The sequence below is a fragment of the Nicotiana tabacum genome, chromosome 23, assembly GCF_000715075.1.
Source record: "Nicotiana tabacum cultivar K326 chromosome 23, ASM71507v2, whole genome shotgun sequence".
NCBI lineage: Eukaryota > Viridiplantae > Streptophyta > Magnoliopsida > Solanales > Solanaceae > Nicotiana > Nicotiana tabacum.
Window position 1 is genome coordinate 22,178,923 of NC_134102.1, and position 8,956 is coordinate 22,187,878.

An 8,956-nucleotide genomic window follows, 5' to 3' on the forward strand; every position below is an offset into this window, starting at 1 on the left:
GATCGAGTGAATGATTGCTCGAACTCGAAGTAAGATAGCCCTTAGGCTTTAATAATTGAGTGAGTGATTGTTTTGAACTCGAACTCAAAATATATTTGCTCGTATGCTTTTTATGATAGAGTGAGTGATTGCTCGAACTCGAAGTAAGATAGCCCTTAGGCTTTAATAATTGAGTGAGTGATTGTTTCGAACTCGAACTCAAAATATCTTAGCCCGCAGGCCTTTTATGATCGTTTGCATCAAAAAATCCTTTTGATGGTGGTTGGCCTTTAAGCCTGTTTGAATCATGAAGTAGGAAGATCTTTTCAAAGTGCGAGATATCTGAAAAAAGAAGTTCTCCTTTATAAATCATTATACATGTGTTTGTATCATGTGCCAGAGTTCGAGCAAAACTATGTGGGCATAGTTCGTTTTGACCATTTGGCCCTTATACGTTTCTCTATCGAGACCCTGCTCGACATGAGTTTGATATGAAATAACTTTCTTGTGCCGAATTTGATTTATTCGATTGTTAGCCCCCAAGTATTCGAGGTTGATTACGAAGGAGCCTCGGATACTATTAATTTGTCCCTGGGTAGCACATAGTTGTTGTCTCGTTAAAAACCTTGTCGGAAAATCCGTTTGGGATAAAAGCCGAACTTACGCGTGCTTTGAAACCAGAGGTCTTGATGTTTTTTTCGAATTCCTGCAATGAGTTAGTGTCGAATATATGTATATAGACGATAGAGAAGAGAAAATCATACCTTAACAGTAATATCGTTTGAGAAGCGATATGTTCCAATTATTTGGTAATGGTTTTCCATCCATTGCTCCAAGTTTATAAGACCTTTTTCCGACTATATCGAGGACTTGATAGGGTCCTTTCCAATTTGGGCCGAGCTTCCCTTCATTAGGATCTCGAGTGTTGACGGTGACATTCCTTAGGACCAAGTCCCCGGTCTTGAAATGGCAGAGGTTGTTTCTTCTGTTGTAGAACCTTTCGATTCGTTGTTTTTGTGCAGCCATTCGAACCAGTGCCGCTTCTCGTTTTTCATCTAATAATTCGAGGCTAGTATTCATTACCTCGTAGTTCGATTCTTCCGATATATGTCGGAACCTTGTGCTTGGTTCCCCGACTTTGACCAGAATTAAAGCTTCGGAGCCATACACTAAGGAAAATGGGGTCGCTAATATACTGGATTTAGATGTTGTCCGATATGCCCAAAGGACTTCGGGCAAAATTTCTCTCCACTTTCCTTTAGCTTCGTTCAATATTTTCTTTATGTTTTGGATGATAATCTTGTTCGTTGATTCGGCTTGTCTGTTCCCGCTAGGATGATATGGTGTGGACAGTATTCTTTTTATTTTATGATCATCGAGGAATTTTTTCACTTTACCGCCGATAAATTGTTTACCATTGTCGCATGCTATTTCTGTTGGTATCCCAAATCGACACACGATGTGGTCCCAGATGAAATTTATAACCTCTTTTTCTCTCACTTTTTCGAACGCATGTGCTTTAACCCATTTAGAGAAATAGTCAGTCATAAACAAAATGAATTTAGCTTTATCTAGGGCCGATGGTAGAGGGACGACGATATCCATTCCCCATTTCATGAATGGCAATAGAGAAATGACCGAATGAAGCTGCTCTCCGGGTTGATGGATCATCGGTGCAAACCTTTGACATTTATCATATTTTCGAACGAACTCCTTAGTGTCCTTCTCCATGTTATCCCAGTAGTACCCTGCTCTGATGATTTTGCGAATTAATGGTTCGGCGCCAGAGTGGTTTCCACAAGTGCCTTCATGGACCTCTCGTAAAACATAATCAGTGTCTCCTGGTCCCAAAGATACCACCAGTGGTCCGTCAAACTTCATTCTGTATAATGTTCCATCTTCAACCAGCGTGAATCGAGCAGCCTTGGTTCGTAGAACCCTCGATTCTTTAAGGTTCGATGGGAGTTTTTCGTTCTTTAAGTATTCAATATACGTATTCCTCCAATCCAGGTTAAGCTCGTGGAATTTATTTCGGCATGCCCCTCCTCGATTACAGATCTCGAGAGTTGAACAATAGTCCCCGAGTTGATCTTATCTTCCTCGATCGACGACCCCAAATTTGTGAGTGTGTCGGCCTCACAGTTTTGTTCTCGAGGCACATGTTGTAGGGTCCATTCTTTGAAACGGTGTAGAGTTACCTGTAATTTGTCCAAATACCTTTGCATCCTATCTTCTCGAACCTCGAAAGTTTTGTTTACTTGGTTCACCATTAGTAAATAGTCACATTTGGTGTCAATGACTTCTGCTCCCAGGCTTTTAGCTAGCTCAAGACCTGCAATCATGGCCTCGTACTCGGCCTCATTTTTAGTTAATTTTGTGGTTTTGATGGATTGCCTAATAATGCCACATGTGGGAGGTTTCACTACGATGCCAATACCGGATCCCTTCACATTTGAAGCACCATCTGTTTATAGAGCCCAAACCCCCGATGACGTACCCGATTTTAACAAGACTTCCTTTTCAACTTCGGTGTACGAGGGTTGGCATGAAATTGGCCACGAAGTCCTCTAAAATTTGGGACTTGATGGTCATACGGGGTTGATATGCGATATCTTACCCATTGAGTTTGACGGCCTATTTGGCCAATTGACCCGATAATTCGGGCTTGTGCAAAATATTACGAAGTGGGTAAGTGGTTAAAACGCATATGGGGTGACATTGAAAGTATGGTCTTAACTTTCTAGAGGCTCTTATTAGTGCACGTGCTAATTTCTCTAAGTGAGGGTATCTAGTCTCTGCTTCTCCTAAAGTCCGACTTACATAATAAATAGGAAACTGTGTACCTTGCTCTTCTCGAATTAGGACGCCACTTAGCGCGATTTCCGATACCTCCAAGTATAAGTAAAGATTCTCATCTGCCCACGGAGTGTGAAGTAGTGGTAGGCTCGATAGGTACCACTTCAATTGTTCTAGTACCTGTTAGCATTCTGGGGTCTAGGCAAAATCGTTCTTCCTTTTGAGTAGAGAGAAGAATTTGTGACTTCGATCTAATGACCTCGAAATGAATCGGCCTAAGGCAGTTATCCGTCCGGTTAGCCTTTGCACTGCTTTCACACTATCCACGACGGTGATGTCTTCGATGGCCTTAATTTTGTCAGGGTTGATCTCGATTCCCCTATTCGATACCATGAAACCAAGGAACTTGCCCGATCCAACCCTGAAAGCACATTTATCGGGGTTGAGCTTCATGTTGTATTTCCTCAAGATCTTGAACGTTTCCTGCAAATGAGTCAAATGATCCTCTATGCGTAGGGACTTAACCAGCATGTCATCAATGTAAACTTTCATCGACTTACATATTTGTTCTTCGAACATTTTATTCACTAGGCGTTGGTAAGTAGCTCCTGCATTTTTTAGCCCGAATGACATTACATTATAGCAATAGGTTTTGTACTTGGTGATAAATAAAGTATTTTCCCAGTCCTCCGAGTTCATTCGAATTTGATTGTACCCAGAGTAGGCGTCGAGAAAAGTAAGGATCTTGTGGCCGGATGTGGCATCGATCATGCGATCGATGCTAGGCAGTGGAAAAGAATCTTTGGGGCATGCTTTGTTTAGATCTTTATAATCTATGCACATTCTAAGTTTGTTCCCCTTTTTATGGACTACAACTATGTTGGCTAACCACTCATGATATTTTACTTCCCGAATTGACCCTATTTTGAGAAGTTTAGTTACCTCATCCTTTACAAATGTGTGTTTTACCTCGGACTGAGGTCTTTTTTTCGCTTTACCGGTTTGAACCTAGGGTCCAAGCTCAGCTGGTGCGTTATTATCGACGGTGGGATCCCTGCCAATGGGACCAAGCAAAACAATCTATGTTATCGATAAGAAATTGAATAAGTTTTTTCTTCAGTTCGGGGGTCAATCTCGTTCCAATGTATACCTTTCTCTCGGGTAGATATTCGATTAATATAACCTGCTCCAGTTCTTCGATCGTAGATCTTGTGGCATCGGAGTCATCGGGGACGATGAAAGCTCGAGGTGTCAGAAACTCTTCCTCGTCCTATTTCCTGTTCCACCGATTCGGTCGAGACTGGTAGCTGTGATTGCTATTTGGTTTCTCGTCTATCTTTAGTGCTCGATCTTTTCGAGTCCGATAGCATTAGTATCGATGTTACCTCATCGACCGCAAACATTTCCTTCGCAGCATATTGCTCCCCGTATACTATTCTCATGCCGTCTGACGTAGGGATTTTCATTACTTGGTAGGGAGTCGAAGGTACTGCCTTCATATTGTGGATCCAAGGCCTTCCGAGTAGGGCATTGTACCTCATATCTTCTTCGATTACATGGAATTTGATATTTTGGATGGTTCCAGCTACATTCATTGGTAGAGTAATCTCCCCTTTAGTCGTTTCACTGGCCATATTGAAGCCATTCAAAAACCGAGTTGTGAGCATGACTTGATTCTGCAAATCGAGTTGCTCTACTACCCAAGATCGGATGATATTCGCAGAGCTACCTAGATCTACTAAGACACGCTTAACTTGAACTTTATTTAATAGGATATAAATTACCAGAGCGTCGTTGTGAGGTTGAGAGATACCTCGGCTTCTTCAATTCCGAATGATAAAGTGCCCTCAGGTATATAGCCTCGAGTTCGTTTTTCCCCTGTGGCCGGTATCTTGCCGTATTTGAGCTCGGGTCCCTGTGGAGTATCGACCCCATCGATGATCATATGAATGATATGCAGAGGTTCCTCTTGTTTATCTTTTTTGCTGGCGTCCCTTTTTCTGAAGTGATTCTTGGCTCGGTCACTGAGGAACTCTCGAAGGTGGCCCTCATTGAATAGACGGGCTACCTCTTCTCTTAATTGTCTGCAATCCTCGGTCTTGTGGCCATGCGTACCATGGTACTTGCACATCGAATTCGGGTTCCTTTGGGAAGGGTCGGTTAGCATGGGTCTGGGCCACCTAGTATCTTTGATTCTTCCGATCGTCGATACAATACCCGATGCGTCGACGCTGAAATTGTACTCCGATAGCCGAGGTGCCTCTATAGGATCGGCATATTTATCAAAACCACTCTTGCTCATAAGCCCCCGAGATTTTTGTCCTCGATCACTCCTTCGATTATTTCGAACGGCATTGCGCGTTGAACCGTTGTTCATTTGATCTGCGACGTACGGTTGATATCGGTCTCTGTTCGGCCTTTGCTCTCTGTCGATGTCCCTCTGGTTTTTAATAGTTGTCATGTTCTAATGCATGGATCCGGAAAAAGCTCCCAACTGGTCGTCTTCAACCCTAATGTTTGACTGATATCGGTTGTGTACATCCGCCCAAGTTACTGCTGGATACTCGATCAAATTTTGCTTCAGCCGACGTGATGCTATTGAACTTTGCTCGTTCAACCCTTGGGTGAAAGCTTGGACGGCTCAGTCGTCTAGGACCGGTGGCAATTCCATGCGTTCCATTTGAAATCGGGACACGAACTCCCTCAGCATTTCATTACCCATTTGCTTTACTTTGAAGAGGTCTGATTTCCTTGTTACAACCTTTATGGCACCAACATGTGCCTTTACAAATGAATCTACTAACATGGCAAAAGAATCGAAGGAATTTGGTGGCAAATTATGATACCAAATCATCGCTCCCTTCGAGAGGGTCTCTCCGAATTTTTTCAATAACACGGATTTGATCTCATCGTCTTCCAAATCGTTACCCTTGATGGCACATGTGTAAGAGGTGACGTGTTCGTTGGGATCGATCGTACCATTATATTTGGGAATTTTGGGCATACGGAATTTTTTGGGGATTGGTTTTGGGGCTGCACTCGAGGGAAAAGGCTTTTGAATGAATTTTTTCGAATCCATCCCTTTTATCATTGGTGGAGCTCCCGGGATCTTATCAACCCTGGAATTATATGTTTCTATTTTTTTATCGTTGGCTTCGACTCATTTTGTGAGTTCCTCGAGCAATTTAGTAATTTCGGGAGTAGTCCCCGATTCTTGCTCGTTTGACTTCACTATGGTTGGCTCCGTTCTGTGGGTGATTTCTCGAAGCGGATCGGGCTCCAACCTGCTTTGTACCTGAGTTTGGCTCTGCAACTAAGCTATCTCTATTTGTTGGGCCTATAACATCTCGAAAATCATCCGTAAGCTAACTCTGATCTCCTCCACGTTATGGGTGTCTCGAGCTACGATCGAGTACCGACCTAAATGTTTTTTTCTAGTTTGGAACGTTGGTTCGCCTCAAGAGCCACTTGTGAATTGACATCTAGCGGTACTTTGGCTCAGATTTCAGGTACTTCGACTCGAGCTTCAGTGGCATAGTTAAGTGGCCTTCCGACCCTGGGTATTAAGTTTTTGGTTTCATCCTGAAGGGCGGCTTCGTGGTCGATAGGTAAAGCCATCAATTGAGGGTTTGCCATTGCTGATTCGGAGTTGTAAACTGGTGCGTATTGTGGATTTGTATCAAACAACCACTGTTATCCTTAGCCCCACAGTGGGCGCCAAACTGTTTACCCGAAAAGTCGGATATAAATGAATTTATAAGTAGTTATAAGGATATGTGATATAGGTTGACATAAATCGTACGTAGAAGTGGAGATGTTTATATTCTTGGCTATAAAAACGAGATATAAATTATTCAACAAGAAGAGTGAGTATGCTGAGTAAAACAAGCTCAAGAGATTTATTCTTCAATAAATAGAAGTAGCCTTTTTCTTACAATGTGTGAACCTCCCATGTGCTTACAAGGATTCCCCCTTTATAGTAGAGGGATCTTACTTTATTTATAATAAAAATATATAGTAGAGAACTCATGATAAATTGTCTCTTCCTCGATTCCTACCAAGATTCTCTCCCCTAGTGCGGTTGCAATGACTCTTGTCTGCGAGCTCGATACTGGCTCGAGCTTGGTATTGGGTCGAGCCCTCGGCCTTGGTTCGAGTTCGACATTTGAGGTGAGTGTCAATCGGTCTGTGCATCTCCAACAACCTTCATGTTGCCTTGCGGTTCGATTTGGTCATGGGCTCGATAATGATACCGAGTCGATTCCTCGATCAGTCTTGGAGCTCGAGGCTTGTTTGTACTATCCTCGGAACTCGTCTCGAGCTCTCACTTAGATCGCTTGCCATTCGAACTCGATCAAACGTACGAAGGCCGAAATCTATTTCGACCGTATACAATTAATGATAGTGAAGAGATATTTAATTGGTAAGTTGATTTGATTAAAAAGCATAAAATCAAAGTTTAGAAGTTGATTAGTTTTATAAATTTTAATTCATGAAATTTGTGCATGTTGAAAATGGAATTATATCAAATATTTTAAAATATCTCAAAATGGAAAGTGTATCGTATAAACGAAAATGAAGGAAATACAATATTTCTTCGTTTATCTATTTTGTGTAAACAATTTTGCTTCGATATTACCTCCAGTCCAAAATAAATGTTATTTAAGTTTTAGCACACATAAAGAAAATCATTTAACAATATAAAATATATGGGTTATTTGATTGAATTACCCCTTCTTTAGTGTAGTACATGTAAATTAGCACGAAAAGATTTTTAAAAGTTGTATAGATTATTTAATGGAATAATGGTGAATTTGAAAAAATAGTGGTCAGTTTGAAAGGAAGTTTGACTACTGAAAGTGGAGGCCATGGCCTAGTGCGAAGGCATTGCTTACAATAAAATATTGCAAGTGTGACCGCTTTCAAGTCAAATCGAATCAAGCTAATGCATGGGCTATAAAGATTGAACTTAAAGTTATAAAAATTCTTTTTACTTTAATATGTAATATTAGATTAATTATTATATATATATTTATTAAATTACTAATTAATTATCTCTTGGACAACACGTGTAAATATCTCCATTCTGTCACATCTCTTTCATTTTCTTGCAAGTGAAGGTAAAAATAAGAAGGGAGACATAACAGAATGCTGAAGATTTTTTTAAAAAAATATATGTTTCCACAGCAAAAGATAAATCCATTTAAATTTGAGAAGGATTTTCCTTTTAATTGAAATATATTAAGAAAATATAAATTAAGGGACATATTTGTCCGGAGACCTTAAAAATGAGTGTCTTAATTCAATGCCCCAGCCATTAATATATTTTTCTAAAAGTAAAAGATAAGTGAGTGACAGATTGTTATCATGGCCTACTTGTCTTTTTTTAATAAGCAGTAATTTTACTGAATAATTTTGAAAACTGTTAATTCCCACGTGAAAAGCAATTAAATATTGTTTTTTACATAACTATAGTACTGTCCTCTTTGCTTGTACTTCTACCAACAGACTCGTTTTGCTGAATTGGCACTGCCCTCTCCACTTAACATGTTAAATAATTTTGGTTTGTCTTCTAACGATAAAAGAAAAGAAAAGAAAAAATAATTTCTTTTTGGTGTGACTGCATTAGCAGATAATATCTGATAGGGAATTCATGTCAAGTTTTCTATGGACATGGGTGTTCATAAAAATTCGAAAAAACGAATCAAACCGATCAAAAAAATTGATATTTTTACGTTTGGTTTGATTTTGGTTTGATTTTGGTTTTAATCAAAAAATAATCGAAAAAAACCGAACCAAACCGACTATAAAAGTAGCTATTTAAATTTATATATATATATATATATATATATATATATATATATATATATGTGTGTGTGTGTGTGTGTGTGTGTGTGTGTGTGTGTATGTATGTATGTATATTTGCTAAGTATAAGAATTTATTTCATGTTAAAAATAATCAATTTTTAATTGAGTAATTAAATTATTCATCACTATTTAATTCAATTATCATCAATATATCTTGGTAAATGATAGATTTTTCAAATATCAATTGGTTTGATAGTATTACATTGAAAATCTAGTCGCTAGAATATGTGTTTGGAAAAGTATGTCTCATATTTTTAAAAAACGATAAATAACCGAAAAAATCGAAAATCGACAAAAATCGAATCGATAAAAA